Here is an 18,279-nt window from a genome sequence, read left to right as displayed (position 1 = left end):
AGTCTTCTTTTCTTTCTTTCTTTACTGGCCGCATCCTGTGGCATGTGCGATCTTAGTTCCTAGAACCAAGATCGAACCCGCATCTGCAGTGGAAGCATGGAGTCTTAACCACTGGGCCACTGGGGAAGTGTGGAGTCTTAACCACTGGACCACTGGGGAAGTCCCCAGAAGTCTGTTTTTCTATAACCTAATTTCTGTTTTGAGCATTCTTCCAATGCAGCAGAAATTAATCTCTGTCAATTCAGGAATTTCCTCCCACACTTCCCAGAGTTGCATTGAATATCTGGAGGATGTTCAAGTGACAAGAGGTTGGGGGTGGGAGTACCAGGTTGAGTCTGACCACTGGTCACCGTTTGTCCATTCTGGCGTCACTGTGATGGCCAACGCCAGGAACGTAAATGACCTCCTGCCACTCCAGCTCCCACAGGGACTGTACCCTCAGTATCTATCTGCTGGACTCACCTCACAGTCATTTCTCTGCTGGTTATTCTTGCTCTTTTCCTTTGATCTGGGAATCCACAAACCTGTCTGGAGCTTTGGTAATGCCTCCTTCCCACCTGGCACTTGAATGGGTGAGGGAGAAGGGGAGGGGGCAGGCCCACCCCAGGGCCATATTAGCATCTGTGTTATGACGGCTTCCTGCCCCGGGAAATCTTTGTGAGGCAGCCCTTCCTCTAAATTACCGAGTAGATTTCTACATCTTATTTACGCCCTGCGCATTTGCCATTGCCCTTGGGACCTGTAGTTTAGAGACTCAAAATCCAAAAGAAGCTCATTATTTTCTGTTTTCTGTTAACTTATTCTCCCTGAAGGTAATAGAATTCAAGTAACCTATCTGCTGTTTGGAAGATGGTAAGAATGAAGAAGTAGAGAAAATACTAGAGGAAAGCATTGGCGAGTACTTCAAAACTGTATCCTACCTCATAACTTTCTACTGATTAATTCCCTAACAGAGGTCTGAAACACAGACTGGAATGGCATCTGAAACAGAATAAACCTCTTGATGAACGACTGAATGATGCGTACATGCTCTCATATAATACATAGGAGCTCTTAAAAAATATTATCTGCAACAAACAGAAATTACTTAGAATACAATTAGATTATATGGAGTCTATCTCTGCTGTGATCTGGCTGTAGAATGCTAGGCTTCATCCATCGCTTTACTTTCTGAGCATAGAGTTCCCCATTTGTAAAGTGGAGATAATAACCTCTACTTCACAATCTTTCTGTGGTAATTAAATCATGTTAAATAATCGAGGTGATTCATGACAACCATTCAGTAAATTCTTATTTGTTCATTCATTCGTCTATCCACTCATATGGTCACCCTTTCTTTCATCAGTTATGCATGCCTTACTCCTGTATAGCAAGACTATAGACACTGTTAATGAACCTTTTGTGATATGTACAAATAGGTCGTCGGATGGGTGTGACTGCCCTAGCCATTTATCTAGTCAGCTCTAGATGGAAGCCTTAAGTAAGATCAGTGAAGATAAGCCCTAGAGTCACTATTCCCATGGATCTGATAAACGATGCTCACGACTAGGGCCTCCCCATTGCCCTTACTGGTTTCTAGTGAACAAGTAGTTTAGAGCAGAAATAGTGACTTATGGACAACAGTACCTCCTCACCTCTTCTCTAAATAAATGTTATCAGTGATACTTTCCGGGCTTGACATAGAGAGTTGGCTGAGATAAAATCTTAGATCCAGAGCAGAGTTCATAACTATCTTTCTCTTTTAAGTGAAGTATAATTTTTTTTTTTTTTTTTTTTTTTTTGCGGTACGCGGGCCTCTCACTGCTGTGGCCTCTCCCGTTGTGGAGCACAGGCTCCAGACGTGCAGGCTCAGTGGCCATGGCTCACGGGCCCAGCTGCTCCGCGGCACATGGGATCCTCCCGGACCGGGGCACGAACCCGTGTTCCCTGCATCGGCAGGCGGACTCTCAACCACTGCGCCACCAGGGAAGCCCCAAGTATAATTTTTATATGGTAAAATGAACAGATCTTGTGTTCAATTCAATGAGTTTTTGACAATTCTATACACTCATTTAACTACCACCCAAAACAAGAACTTAACATTTTTATCACCTCCCTCCACAATACTCTCATACCCCTTTCCAGTCAATTCTCCTGCCAATATGGCAGAATTTTTATTGTGAAAGCTCCCAAATGTTCTTAGGGATGTCTTCTATTTTATTTAGCATTTGAATTCTGACAACTTTCATCTGTTGGAAGTAAACTAGTGACAGCCAACGTTTGCTGCATCATCTCAATACCCATAACTATTCTATGAGGTAGGAACTATTACTCCTTTCATTTTACAGATGAGAAAACTGAAGCTTAATGAGATAAAGTGAGTTTCCCAAAGGCCAAAAAGCTCTTAAGTGGCAGAGCTGGAATTTGAACTCAGATGGGCCTGATTCTAGAACTTAACTTTTATTTTCTTTTTTTAAAAAGACATGTTTATTCAGCATCAGGATCAGACCATTACATTTAGCAATCAACAGCATGGGTACAAGAACAAAACAAACCCAAAAAACTACATTAAAACCCTTCGTTGGAATGCTTTACACTTTCCACAGAAGAGAAACTGAAATAACGTGTTATACAATTAGTCACAAATACAGTCCTTGAGTTTTTTATTGCCCATACACATGAGTATTGTCTAAAACATATCTTCTCTGTAGCAGCTAGGCCCTGCCACCACTGTCCTTGCCTGAGCTCACAAATCTGTTATAACCTGTAGCTTCCCTGTCACTCCTCTGGCTCTCTTCTCCTGCTAAGCTTTGTTTCCTGGCAGTAATTAAAACCTTCTGCCACTGCCAGAGGTCCTGCTGCTGCTGGAACAGCCACAGCCACCTTGGTTTCGTGGTTTGGCAAAGTGTTGGCCTCCACCACCATAGGGGCCAGATCTTCTGCCTCCAAAGTTTCCTCCATTCATGGGTCCAAAATTTGAAGATTGATTGTTGTAATTGCCAAAATCAATGCAGCTTCTGCCACCTCCAAAATTACTTCCATCGTTACCAAATCCGTTATAGCCATCCTGCTGCCACCATATCCCCCACCACCGCGGCTGCCACCAAAGGCATCTCGACCACTGAAGTTTCCTCCACGACCAAAGGTGTTGTTCCCACCAAACCCATCTCCACGACCACCACCAAAGTTTCCAGAACCACTTCGACCTCTTTGGCTGGATGAGGCACTAGCCATCTCTTGCTTAGATAGGGCTTTCCTTACTTCACAGTTGAGGCCATTCACAGTGTGGTATTTCTGAATGACAGTCTTGTCTGCGGAGTCATGGTCATCAAAGGTTACGAAAGCAAAGCCTCTCTTTTTGCCACTGCCTCAGTCAGTCACGATTTCGATCACTTCAATTTTCCCATACTGTTCAAAACAGTCTCTTAGGTGATGTTCTTCAGTGTCTTCTTTAATGCCACCGACAAAAATCTTTTTCACAGTGAAGTGGGCACCAGGTCTCTGAGAATCTTCTCTCGAGACGGTCCCCTTTGGTTCCACCACTCTTCCATCCGCCTCGTGTGGCCTTGGCTTCATGGCTGCACCCACCTCCTCCACAGTGGCATATGAGACAAACCCGAAGCCTCTAGAGCGCCTGGTGTTTGGATCCCTCATCACCACACAGTCTGTGAGCACTCCCCGCTGCTCACCATGGCTCTCCAGACTCTCTTTCAAAGCTCAAACCTCCGATGAAGAGCTTCCATAGCTGTGCAGGCTCTTTGGGAGACTTTGACTTAGACATGACCTCAGTCGTGGCGGGGTGGGGGGAGACTTTAACGATGCTTACTTGGTGGCGTCCACGGGCAGAAAGGCTAGAACTTGACTTTTATTTTATTTTTTAAAATTAAATTTAATTAATTAATTTATTTTTTGTCTGCATTGGGTCTTCATTGCTGTGCGCAGGCTTTTTCTAGTTGCGGTGAGCGGGGGCTTCTCTTTGTTGCAGTGCGCAGGCTTCTCATTGTGGTGGCTTCTCTTGTTGCGGAGCACGGGTTCTAGGCAGGCGGGCTTCAGTAGCTGCAGCATGCGGGCTCAGTAATTGTGGCACGCGGGCTCTAGGGCTGGCAGGCTTCAGTAGTTGTGGCACATGGGCCCAGTAGTTGTGGCTCGCAGGCTCTAGAGCACAGGCTCAGTAGTTGCGGTGCACGGACCTAGTTGCTCTGCAGCATGAAGGATCTTCCCGGATCAGGGATCAAACCTGTGTCCCCTGCACTGGCAGGCGGATTCTTAACCACTGCACCACCAGGGAAGTCCCTAGAACTTGACTTTTAAATCACTGTGCTAAAGAGCAAGTGCATCCTGAGGTTTGGCTAATGATTGCAATTTTCCCATGTCTGGATTTTGTGCATCTGCTATTATGACAAAAGGAGAAAAAATAAGTTGGTTGTAATACCATCATACAGTGTAACTTCCATTTCCTTTATAATATCCTCACAAGGCTTGTTACCCTTTCATTAATTTGTGCCTGCAAGATTTTTACCAGATGACTGTTAAGAACCGTGATGGAGATCATGATAATGATGAGAATTACGAAAGCAAACATCTCGGAGCACTTACTACGTCTCAGGAGCTGTGTGAAGCACTGCACCTGAATTTCTTTATTTAGTTCTCATAAGCACTTTCAGGTAGAATCTGTCATTAACGTTTTTACAGACTTTTTAAAATTTTAAAATTTTGAGACTTTGAGAGCCTGAGTGACTTGCCCGGTGCTGCCCAGTTAAAAAGTTGGTAGAGCTGATTTTCAACCACTGCCGTATACAGCCTCTTAATCCCCTATTTACGTCCTCAGTCCTGTTAATAAAGAATGATCTTCGTTCCTGGCCCAACAAGACTTCACCAGGATAAATATGTGAACGTGAACTCTGCCAGCTGGCACTCTTTTAGATAAGATTTTATTCGTCCTAAACACTTAAATCCACCTGGTCTTCAAAAACTTGGAAAACAGCCAGGCTGGGCCTTGGCCAAGTTGTGAAGTAGAGGGAGTTTGTCTCGGGCATTTTATACTCCTCTGCACTCTGCCATACCCTCTAAGTATCCTGTCAACCAAAGACTCCTCTAATTTTCCGTTCCTGGAGCCCAAATCTTGCCAGAGGGACTGAGCTCTTCAGCTTCTGCCCGTTTACTTGTTGAGACTCCCTGATGCCCCTCCCACTCCCACCTGCCCCAGCTTGTTGATTTCCCATCTGTATCTGAGTCAGTTTCCCGCTAGCTTCTCCATCCAAGCCTGTGCTAATGTCCTCATGGAGGGAGGTTAGCAGGAGGCCCTCCAGACACCAGCAGCTTTCTAGAGGTAGGACCCCTATCTATTTTGGCAACCAGAGTTCTGTGTCGTCCAGGACTGATAGCAAAGGAAGAGAGGGCAGCCTTAGTGATAACAACAGCTAATCATATAGTATTTAATCTGTGCCCTGTACTGTTCTCAGTACTTTATACGTATTAATTTATTTAATCCTTACAACTGTCCTATGAGGTATGTTAGTCAAGGCTGCAGCAAGAAATAGGAGGCACGCAGAGATGGAATTCTGAAGAGAATTCAAAGAAGGGACTATTTGCAGATGTGTAGGCAGATTTAAGGGAATCAATCAGGAATATGGAGGTTCACAGGAGACTAGCCATAGCAGGAAGCTGTTCTTACTCCTAGGCCAAAATGGCAGGTGAGAAAATGGTGTAGTTAGAGCCTGATGAAGAGCCATTCGAGGAAGAGCTGCTCTAAGGGGCCGATGGCAGTCATGGAGGGATGACGCCAGAGCCCCAGTGGTGTGGGGTTGGGGGAAGCAGGGGAAGTGAACGTCTTGGGGGTTGGTGAGGTGTTGGGGAAACTAGGGCTCTTCCTCCTTCTGATTTCCTATTGGCTGAAACAACTAGAAGCCTGAGGTCAGGGGCATCTGGGTGATACAGGCTTGACGTACCAGTCACCATGGAGATCAGTACAGGGCACAAGGACAGAGAAAAACAAGTCCGTGAAGAAAGTGAAGCACAGAGAGGTTGAACGATGTGCCCACAGTCACAGAATTAGGAAGCGGAGGCACTAGATTCTGAACTGAGGCCGTCATGTCTGCTGTAGCAGAGGAGTTTTCCCACACTTAACATAGCATCTTACAGGTTCCAAAAATGCTCTCGGGCTCCATTCATCTGTTTAAAATGTCCTTGTACACAGTAGACCCCGAGCAGAAATTACTTCATGACAGGTTTGGGTGACACTGGTAGGCCTTGGCCAATTCAGTGGGTTAATGATAGCTAACGTGGTCAAGTTTATGAAACAGAAAGATCATGAAATATTTAGTAAGTTTGCTGGAAAACTGCTGAGAAGTTGGGGAGAATCATTTTGCCTCAGCTGAGGAGAAACTGAGACTTGTGGTTTCTGGGTGAGAGAAGTCAGTATGTACTCAATGTGAACAACTTATGCAAAAAAAAAAAAAAAAAGCTACCCACCTGGGTTGAACCTGCTGGTGGCAGAACAACTGGTAGAAAATACGTGCATCGCGTGAAGACATTTCCTGTGAAAGGAGGTACAGAAAAGCACTGTTTTGTGAAAAAGAGAATTCAAGAGAGATGAAATGATTAGAATAAGTCCTTTTTACATTAAAGCAGTGAAGCTCTAATAATAGCCTTTTAGTGTTTATTTTTTATTTTATTTTATTTTTTTTTGGCGGTACACGGACCTCTCACTGTCGTGGCCTCTCCCGTTGTGGAGCACAGGCTCCGGACGCGCAGGCTCAGCAGCCATGTCTCACGGGCCCAGCCGCTCCGTGGCATGTGGGATCTTCCCGGACCGGGGCACGAACCCGTGTCCCCTGCATCGGCAGGCGGACTCTCAACCACTGCGCCACCAGGGAAGCCCTAGTGTTTATTTTATTTCTAATTAAGTTTTTGTTTTCTCCTTGGTAAAATTCGGCAGCAAGCTGAAGTGCTCTTTTCATGGAGCCAGACAATGGTTTCTATGAAGAAAAAGGGTGAAGCTGGGAAAGAGGGAAGAGGCCCAGGATGATGCATTTAGAGGCACAAAAGTATAAGAAAAATACTGGCTTTTCTTATGTAATTTAGCAACAAAATTGTGTAGCGTGTAATGGGGTACTATGGCTTGGCATTATCGCTATGATTTGAGAAAGAGAAGCAGTCTTTACAGACACAACAGTTCTATGATAGAACTCTGTGAAAAGTAAATCAAATGTACTCAGCTTATAACCAAACCAAATGTTATAGACCCAGAGAATACTCTTTCCTACTAGACATTTTTCTCTCCTACTAGTTGTTCAAAAATTGTTCTTGTAAAATTCTATTAAGCTATTTGAAATGTGGAAGTTGGGCTTTAGGTAAGCAATCTTTATTTATCATAAAGATGGAATATAATTGCCTTAATTGTTATTCTTTCTAGAATTTAGCTATTTCTAAAAGCGGATTATTAATAATATTTATTATACAGCTGGTTTGTTTCAAGCCATAAATACTAGACACATATATAAATAGTCAAATAGACATGAAAAAGGCACTCCCTATCTTTCTTTCCTCTGAACTCTAGGTTTCTTAGGATGCTGTGGCATGGGGCCTGGGGCCCTAGGGGTCATAAAAACTTGTAAGAGGGGACTCCATCTGAACAATGATTTCGGGAAAGGATAGTCAAAAAGATCGTCTAATGTGTATGCATTCAACCCTTCAAAGGGCTGGGAACTTATACCCCCGCATTTGAAAGTAAAAACTAAAGCAACATCCAAATTATAAAATAGAAGATAGGGTTGGGTAATGTCCTTAAGAATCCTAGAAATGGTTCACATTTAAAATACTGCTTAAACCCAAGGATATTTGTTTATAATTGATACATACAGCAAGTGGCCATGATTCTGGTTTGTAACCGGTGTGATCTACGTTGTTTTCCAACCAGACTTATCTATGATTTGTCTAATGGACTCGAGAAATATATAAGGTATGCTGTGCATCTACTTTGCTATCATAGTTTAGGAGGTAGAGAAAGGAACATCTGTCTGTTGAGCTATGACAATATATCATCACCATCTACCTGTTAACTGTCCTCGACTTACAGCAGAACAGCGGAAAGGCAAAGTTATCCTTAATGGTGGTATAACAGCTAATCTATAGGCTGTAATTTACAATAGCATTCCCCTGTAGGACTTGAGTATCTGCTAGTAAGGCGGACAAGCCTAAGGCATGTCCACCCTTTCCGTTCACCCAGGCACCCTTCACTGGGATCTGGGAATGATCCTTGGGAACGACATGTCCCCAGGCCCCAGCCCATCCTTAACAGATAGCTGTCTTCCCAGCCCTGCAGTCCCCAATCCTTCCTGCACTCTCCTTGCTCTAACTGCCTGGGCCCTCCCTGCCCTAAATAACCAGTGTCTCTAAGGAGATGACACCCAGCATAGGGGATGGATGTTTCCAATTGTAAGAGACACACCTAAGGGAGCAATTTTAAAGTAGGGACATTTTAGATTAGATAAAAGACACTAATACTAGAAAATCAACATTTGCATTTCTCAGTTCAGTGCTAATTTTTCATTTATCTCTGCATGTCATGAGTCCGACAAAGGCAAATTCAATGAAGTCAGTGTGATGAGAAACTGACATATTTAGCAGAGAATAAAATGTAAGTGGTTTCAGGACTGTCTTGGTATTGAATCCTATCTATCTAATAAGAATATTGTAATTATATTGTGAAAGTCATTGTATTTTGCTTTTTCTAGTCATTTCCTTATTGCTCCTTACTCTCCCTTTCATCTCTATAAACCCCTCAAAAAATAAGTTACTTTTGTTGAATCTTTACTATTTGCCAGAAGCTGTGTAAGTTCTTTACATGTGTTAACATATTTCATCCTCACAACAACCCTGTGTTAATATCTCCCAGTTTACAGAGGATAAAAACAAGAGTCAGAGAGGTTAATGTTCCCAAGGACACACAACTAGTAAGAAGAGAACAGGATTTTTTTTTAAATTTAATTTTTGTTTTATATTGGGGTATGGTTGATTTACGGTGTTGTGTTAGTTTCAGGTGTACAGCAAAGTGATTCAGTTATACATATACATATATCCATTCTTTCACGTATTCTTTTCCCATGTAGGTTATTATGGAATATTGAGTAGAGTTCCCTGTAGGGAACTGTAGGTCAGTTCCCTGACCTACATAGTAGGTCCTTGTTGATTATCTACTATAAAATATGGTAGTGTGTATATGTTCATCCCAAACTCCTAATTTATCCCTCTGCCCCGCAACTTTCTGCCCCCTTTGATAACCATAAGTTTGTTTTCTATGTCTGTGAGTCTGTTTCTGAGAACAGAATTTAGATCTCAGAGGGTCAGTTTCCAGAGTCTAAGCACTCAGCCACTAAGCTGAAGTGTCTCTGCATGCTCTGGTGGTTTACACTATAGAAATGGGTTGACTACTTCTCATCTTTCCCCTTTATGTATGGTGACTTACAAATGTAACTAATGGCCTAACAGTCCGTACATGTGTCCTCTTCACTTTCCTGCTCTGTGTCCTGACTCCTGTCTGTGTCCCTTATGTTCTCTCTGAGGTCACACCATCTGATTCCACAGTATTCTGAGCATAGTATGAGGGGAAGCTCAGCAAGTTGGTGAGTGCACTGCTGATTACCCCACTCTCCAGATATTTGAACTTGTAGGAAATCTCATGTCAACCAGAGATACAGCAAAACAGAAAGATTGGGTGTCCTGGATTCGAGCATTCTCTATAGATATTGGAAAAGGGGCTAGCCCTATAAGTTCCCAGCTCTTTTTAGATTGGCTGTAAAGTTGCAGCTTTCAAAGTTCTTGACCACAACTTACCATTAGAAATACATTTCTGTTGCAACTCAAAACACATATATTTACATACAAAGAACTGAAACAAAATATCATAAGACAACACTTACCTTTGCTATGTGATATGTGTTCTGAATGTTTCTATTCTATTCTATTTTTTTTTAAAGATGCTGGTTCAGATCCAGTAAATTGATTTCACAACCCATTAATGGGCCGTGACTGGTAGATTAAAACACACCACAATAAAGAATTATTTCTAACTCAACATACAGTGAATTTTCACTAGTAATAGATTCAGACCAAAATATGGTTCATGCCTTGATTATCTGTGAAAAATTATGCAAATTATTTGTGTTTTCCTATGTTCCATATGCTTACTAGAGGTCAAAATGCCAGTAAGGGGGAGCATCATGTGAGAAAGATTTTAAGATTAGACTTATCTTTAAAATGCAAGGCAATCTTGAGGAAAAAGAACAAAGCTGGAGGTATCTCATGCCCTGACTTCAGACTATACTACAAAGCTACGGTAATCAAAACAGTATGATACTGGCACAAAAACAGACACATAGATCAATGGAACAGAATAGAGAGCCCAGAAACAAACCCCTGCACCTATGATCAAAAGGAGGCAAGAATATACAATGGAGAAAAGACAAGCTCTTCTATAAGTGGTGCTGGGAAAACTGGACAGCTACATGTAAAAGAATAAAATTAGAAAATTTTTTTAACACCATATATAGAAACAAACTCAAAATGGATTAAAGACCTAAGTGTAAGGCTGGAAACCATAAGACTCCTAGAAGAAAATACAGGCAGAACATTCTTTGACATAAAACATAGCGATATTTTTTAGATCTGTCTCCTAAGGCAAAAGAAACAAAAGCAAAAGTAAACGAGTGGGACATAAGTAAACTTAAAAGCTTTTGCACAGCAAAGGAATCCACCAACAATATGAAAAGACAATCTATGGAATGGGAGAGAGTGTTTGCAAAGGATATGACCAATAAGGGGTTAATATCCAAAATCTATAAACAGCGCATACAACTCAATATCAAAAAACCAAACAACCTAATTAAAAAATGGGCAGACAACCTGAATAGACAATTTTTTTCCAAAGAAGACATACAGATGGCCAACAGACACATGAAAAGATGCTCAACATTGTTAATCATCAGAGAAATGCAAATCGAAACCACAGTGAGGTATCACCTCACATCTGTCAGAATGGTTATCATCAAAAACTACAAAAATAACAAATGCTGGCTAGGATGTGAAGAAAAGCAAACCCTTGTACACTGTTGGTGGGAATGAAAATTGGTGCAGTCACTATGGAAATCAGTATAGAAGTTCCTCAAGAAACTCAAAACAGAATTATCATATGCTCCATCAATTCCACTCCTGAGAATATATCCAAAGAAAATGAAGACACTAATTCAAAAGGATACATGCACCCCAATGTTCATAGCAGCATTATTTACAATTGCCAAGGTATAGAAGCAACCTAAGTGTCCATCAACAGATGAATGGATAAAGAAGATGTGGTACATATATGCATATGCAGTGGAATATTACTCAGCCAAAAAAAGAATAAAATCCTGCCATTTACAACAATGTGGATGGACCCAGAGTATATTATGCTTAGTGAAATAAGTCAGAGAGAGAAAGACAAATACTGTATGATGTCATTAGTATGTGGAATCTAAAAATAAAACAAAGAATGAGTATAACAGAACAGAAACAGACGTAAAAGTAGAGAACAAACTAGGGGTTAACAGAGGGGAAAGGGAAAGAGGGAGGGGCAATATAGGGGTGGGGTTTAAGAGATAAAAACTACTCTGTATAAAATAAATAAGCAGCAAGGATATATTGTACAGCAGGTGGAAATATAGCCACTGTTTTGTAATAACTTTAAGTGGAGTTTAAACTATAAAAATATTGAATCACTATGTTGTTCACCTGAAACTAATATAATATTGTAAATCAACTATACTTCAATTTAAAAAATGATTCACAGATGGGGGTTGTAATTGTGTTTGACTGTACATGAAGGAGATTATGGCCTTTCCTGAATACATGCTAGCTAAGATTAGCTCTACAGTGTTATTATAATCTTTTAAAATATTAAGATTTGGTCAGTTGCATAGTGGGGACAATTGGAAAAATTTGAATGTGGTCTAGGCCTTAGGGAATGATTGTTAATTTTATTAGGTGTGATGATGGTATTGCAGTTGTGTAGAAAAAAATGTCCTTTATAGATGCTTATATTGAAGCGTTTATGGGTGATATGTCATGATGTCTATAATTTATCTTAAAATAAATATTAACAACAACAAAAAAGACTGGGGACAGGCACATGGAAAAGTAGCCCCGTACCTCAGCCAGGGGCAGCTGCAGCAGATGCTACCATTGTCCTGCTGCCACTTCTCCAATCTCCTCTGTAACTAAAACTCCAGTTGCTGGGGATGGGTAAGAAGGAGAAGGAGGGAACAAACGTCCATGGACCCACTGAGAGTTAGATGTTAAAAAAAATTGGTGTCATGTTTCTGGTTCCAGGATAGATGGATTAAGCGTGCTACTCCCTGTCTCTCCAACTGTGTGCAGCTATAAAACCTGAAAAACAGGCGTGGAGCAGCTATCTGAGGACTCTGAAAAATAACTAGGACAGGCAGATTGGCAATAAGAACAGAATTTGAAGTAACATGAAAATGGCAGTGAATTTACAGATTTTAAAAATTCTAACATTGAGCAGCATGGATTCGAGACCATCTGAAACATGGAAGTGGACATGACTGTGGACAGAGAGAGCCCCAGAAGCCTCTAGTTCAAGCACGAGGAACAGGAGAGGAGACAAAGAGTTTCTAGATATAAAACCCAAAGGCACAATCTTTATTTATTTATTTTTATAAATTTATTTATATTTTATTTGTTTATTTTTGGCTGCGTTGGGTCTTCATTGCTGCACGTGGGCTTTCCCTAGTTGCGGCGAGCGGGGGCTACTCTTTGTTGCTGTGCGCGGGCTTCTCATTGTAGTGGCTTCTCGTTGCGGAGCACGGGCTCTAGTCTGGCGAAGTTCAGTAGCTGTGGCAAGTGGGCTCAGTAGTTGTGGCACACAGGCTTAGTTGCTCTGCAGCATGTGGGATCTTCCCGGACCACGGATCAAAGCCGTGTCCCCTGCACTGGCAGGGGATTCTTAATCACTGTGCCACCAGGGAAGTCCCCAAAGGCACAATCTTTAGAAGAAAAACTTTGCCAATTAGACTTCATTAAAATGTAAAACTTTTGCTCTGTGAAAGATATTAGGAAGAGAATGAAAAGACAAAGTACAGACAGGGAAATTTTTGTAAATCACATATTCGATAAAGGACTTTTATCCAGAAAATGATAAAGAACTTTCAAAATTAATAATGAGAAAACAAATAGCTCTCCACCCCAAAAGGATAAAAGACTTGAATAGACACTTCACTTAAGAGGGTGTATGGAAGGCAAATAAGCACATGAGAAATGCTCAACATCTTTAGTCATTAGGGAAGTGAAAATTAAGGCTGCAATGAGAAACCACTAAACACGTATTAGAATGGCTAAAACAAAAGATACTGATAGTAGCAAGTGCTTTCAAAGATGTGGAGCAACTAGAACTCTAAATTGCTGGTGAGAATTTAACATAGTATCACCACTCTGGAAAACCAGTTTGCAGTTTCTTATAAAGTTAAACATATGGTTACTATATGATACAGCAATACCTCTAATGGGCATATACCCTAGAGAAATGAAAACTAACATTCACACAAAACCTGTACATGAATGTTTATATCCTAATAATTAAAGATCAATTAAATAAATAAAATTTAACAAAATATTAATTAATATTATTATATCATAATAGAATATAATTTCATAATTGCCCCAAACTGGAAACAACACAAATGTCCTTCAACAAGTAAATGGATAAACAGATTACTGCATTCATATACTGGAATGCTAGTCATGCAACAATCTGGATAAATCTAAAAGAAATTATGCTGTGTTACAAGATGCTAGCCTTAATAGGCTAATATTATATAATTGCATTTATATGACATTCCTGAAAAGACAAATTTGTAGTGATAGAGAACAAATTGGTGGTTGCCAGGAGTTACAGGCAGGGGGAGGCTATGACTGCAAAGGGATATCATGAGGGAATTTGGGGGAGGTAAGTAAAGAATTCTATATCCTGATTGTGGTGGTGATTTTATGACTTGATACATGGGTTAGTTTTACTCTATGTTGGTTTAAAACTAAAAATTAAAAAAGCTGAACCAAAAGTGACAAAATTCTAGCAACTGTTAATCTATGGAATGTCTCCTCTGTATATTTGAAAATTTTCAAAATAAAAAGTAAAAGGAAACATTTATTCAGTCAAAACACCATTTTACAATGCAGCAGGGCACATTGATTAAGAAATCAGTTTCTAATTTCAGATTTTTAGTTTTCAGGTCCTAGTTCTACAATCAACTAGTTACGTGACCTGAAGCAAGTTACTAAACTATCTGAAACCTCAGTTTCTTAATCTGTAAAAAGGGATAATAATAGTATCTATCTCTTAGAGTTTTTATAAGGACTGAGTCAATAATGTCCGTATTTAGTAAACACCAATAGTTGTTATCTATTACTGTTGTTACTTTACTATCCCAAACTTGTGATGTAAACAGGATCTTCTGAATATTGAATTTTGGACTGATTTAATAAAAGTCTAGGTCTCTAAATCTTTTATTCTAAAATCAAACAAAATACAGAACATTAAGATATTTTTCTACTATTCTATAAATTCTTTTCTTGGTTTCCTTTCATTCTCAGGGGGATAAAAATGTCATTAAGAAGTACCTGGACACCATATTGATAATTGTTATTTTCTAGGTCATAATTGGTATCCTAATATTTTAGAAAATCTGCAAGAAAGAGAGTTAAAGTGAGTCAATATAATTTGTAAAGGTAAGCCATGTACAGATATTCTGATAATTTTTAAATATTGTAAAAGAATTTATTAAGCATTGATACTAATCAGACTGAAGCCTACGAATGCATCATTGCTCCAAAATTCTAGATTATATTAGTAAAGGAGGGATTTATGTGCACCTAGAAAAGAAAGCTATGGTCACCAGAAACCAGCACAGATTCACAGGGAGCAAGTTCATTGGATTGACTGCATCTCCTTCTTTGATAACATTACAATCAGGGAAGTGTGGACCACTTCAAGGCCTTTGTGAAAGTCTCATGATATTCTTTTGGATACAATTGAAAAATATAGGTTGAATGAAGTACCAGGTCATTGTTAAACAATGGTTTCCAGAATCTGGAGGGAGGTACATCTTTCTTGGTTTTCCCCTTTGTCCTCCGCTATTACACATTTTATCGGTGATTTGATTAATGATACAGAAGGAAATACTCATAAAAACATCAGTAGATTCCATAAAACTTGGATATCAGAATTAGATTTTAGTAATTTCCTGATAGTTGAAGGGATGAGATGAAGCAAGCAGAATAAAATTGATGTAGATGATTGTTAAGGTTCTGTTCTTTCATCCAGAAAATCAACCATATACATGTGATGTGGAGATTTGTTACAATATCTATAAGCAAAACCTCTATTGCCTAAGCTGAATATGAGTACGTTAGCTTCTCTATTGCTGCTATATAAAAATTATCACAAGTTTAGTGGCTTAAAGGGACACAAATTTATTCTCTTCCAGTTGTAGAGGTCAGAAGTCTAAAATGGTTTAGCGATGTTGCATTTCTTCTGGGGGCTCTAGGGAAGAATTTGTTTCATGCCTTTTCCAGCTTCTATAAGCTGCCCACATTGCTTGGCCTGTGGCCCCACATTGCTCGGATCACTACTTCTGTTGTCACATCTCCTTCTCTGACTCTGGTCCTCCTGCCTCCTTATTGTGATTACATTGGGCCCACCAAGGTAATCCAGGATAATTTCCCCTTTTCAAGATCCTTAACTTAATTGTATCTGCAAAGTCCTTTTTGCCATGTAAGGTAACACATTCACAGGCTCCGGGGTTTAGGATGTGGACATCCTTGGAGAACCATTATTCAGCCTTTTGCAATGATGTTATTGCCAAAAGTTATGAGATCATTGGAGGCGTTAATATTTTGAATAAAAGTTTATTTTGATCATATTTAATAAATACATTGATAATATAGCAAACTATAAAAATAATATAATACTTCAAATGAAAGAGGTTATAGTTTTACTCTACTCTTCCTTACCAGAGAATATGTAGAAAATTAAGTTCAGCTCCCGATACCATACATTAAAATACAGTCAAACAGGGGTACAATCAAAGACATATTGTGAAAGGATGTAAGAATGAGGAGCTAGAATAAGAAATTGGAGATGTCTACTGGAGAAAGAGGGTTGTGGAGTATAGCATAGCTATCTTCCCTCTTTGCGACAATAGCATATGGAATAAGCATTAGAGTTGTTATGAAAATTTTTAATGGGACAAACTAAGGAAAGAGCTGGCCACATCAGAGAAACATTTTAGTTCAATGGAAGGAAGAGCCGTTCGATCTGGAACGGGTTCCCTCGAGAGCTATTGAGTTTTCTTTCACTGGAGACTCTCATGTATGGACTCTCCGTGATTTATGTAAAAGCAGTGCAAACATATGGAGAGTACCGAGCCAGATAAATTTCAATGCCCCTCCCATATTTCAAGTTCCATGATTCCAATGACTAAATATCTGTCCCTTCTTGAGGAAAGGAGAGAGAAATATAGCCAGAGCACAAGAGCCAGTGAGCAAATAAAGCCTTTGTAATGGTCTGAATGGGCTGTTTTGATGACTGACAGGTTTACGGCGGAATAATTTCCTCTGTTTGTCCTGTAATGAGTGTTTGTACCTTGAGTTTGCAACAAACTTCTTGCCCTGTGAACATTTCCAGCTGGATTTCAAAGAAAGGAAATGGTTTTGCTTAAGTGACAGTTAACAGAATTCCTGCTAATTTTTTTTCTGTATTATTTTCATCACAGGCAAATAGGTAGTTATTTGTTTCAGTTATAAACCTAAAATCTTATCATTTTAAGATAAAAGCTTACATTTATTTATTTACACAGCATATGATTTCCTTAATGCCTAAACTTTATATGGACCCTTTTCTTCTGAACACAGAAATACAAAATTTATTTCTACCCAGCAGTATCCTAACACCCTTTCACAGCAAGTGTTATTTGTATTAATCTATTCATTTTCCATCTTACAAATAAGAATTTTTCTAATAAGTTCCCCTCTCTTTTTGATTATTTAACATGTTTTCCTCTCTATTTTAACCTTCTCACTTTCTCCCACTTCTTCTCTCTCCTCATCCCATTTCATTGAGGAAAAAAGGCATTGAGTCATGCTCTCTGATTATCCCGTGAACAATACTATGACCATACCTATTTCTGCACCCATTTTCTTCCTCTTTCCTTCTGTTTCAATGAAAGAAATGTTCCTCCTTCTTTTTTAAAATTAAAAGCAATTTTTGATGAAGGTAAAAGAAAGGCTAAGTTCTATGTTTGTGAAGAATCAGGGGATGTCATGGTAGAGAACTGACCACTTACGAGCAATAAAGGAGAGCGAGGCTTATATTTGTTTCCATAAAAAGAGAAAAATAAAATGATTTCAGAATTCCTGCTAAGCCACCTAAAATTTGGTTGCATTCAGCTGGTGACATTGAGACAATCAATCCACAAGCATTTACTGCCTTTTTCCTTGTCATACACAGTAACTTTTTTTTTTTTTTTTTTTTTTTTGCGATACGCGGGCGTCTCACTGTTGTGGCTTCTCCCGTTGCGGAGCACAGGCTCCGGCCGCACAGACTCAGTGGCCATGGCTCACAGGCCCAGCCACTCCGCGGCATGTGGGATCTTCCCGGACCGGGACACGAACCCGTGTCCGCTGCATCGGCAGGCGGACTCTCAACCACTTCGCCACCAGGGAAGCCCCACAGTAAACTTTTAAGTTTGGAGGCAGATGTATTAAAAAATTGGCAGAGGACCTGGATAAACATTTTTCCAAAGAAGACATACAGATGGCCAATGGGCACAGGAAAAGATGCTCAACATCATTAATCATCAGGGAAATGCAAATCAAAACCACAGTGAGATATCACCTCACACCTGTCAGAATGGCTATCATAAAGAATGCAGGGCTTCCCTGCATTCTTGTGTACCAGGAATTAACATAGTGTTGTTGGTCAATTATAGTTCAAAAACAGACAAAAGCAAACAAACAAACAAAACAAATTCACAGAAAAAGAGATCAGATCTGTGGTTACCAGAGGCAGGTGTTGGGGGGAGGGCGGACTGGATAAAGGTGGTCAAAAGGTACAAACTTCCAGTTTCAGGTTAAATAAGTACTAGTGATGTAATGTACAGCATGACAAAGATAAGTAACACTTCTGTACATTATAAATGAAAGTTGTTAAGAGTAAATCCTAAGAGTTCTTGTCACAAGGAAAAAAGTTTT

The 18,279-nt window shown here is 40.0% G+C and overlaps 1 pseudogene across 1 annotated transcript; it reads right to left on the bottom strand.

Moving 5' to 3' along the window:
- Positions 1 to 2,806: 2,806 nt before the first annotated feature.
- On the bottom strand, positions 2,807 to 3,760 carry LOC309829174 (heterogeneous nuclear ribonucleoprotein A1-like; annotated as a pseudogene). The gene has a single exon. The product of its transcript is annotated as a heterogeneous nuclear ribonucleoprotein A1-like (transcript).
- Positions 3,761 to 18,279: the final 14,519 nt, after the last annotated feature.

Source organism: Grampus griseus, assembly GCF_964374135.1.
Source record: "Grampus griseus genome assembly, chromosome: 11".
NCBI lineage: Eukaryota > Metazoa > Chordata > Mammalia > Artiodactyla > Delphinidae > Grampus > Grampus griseus.
The sequence above is the reverse complement of the archived record's forward strand: the minus strand, read 5'-3'. Positions and strand labels throughout refer to the sequence as shown.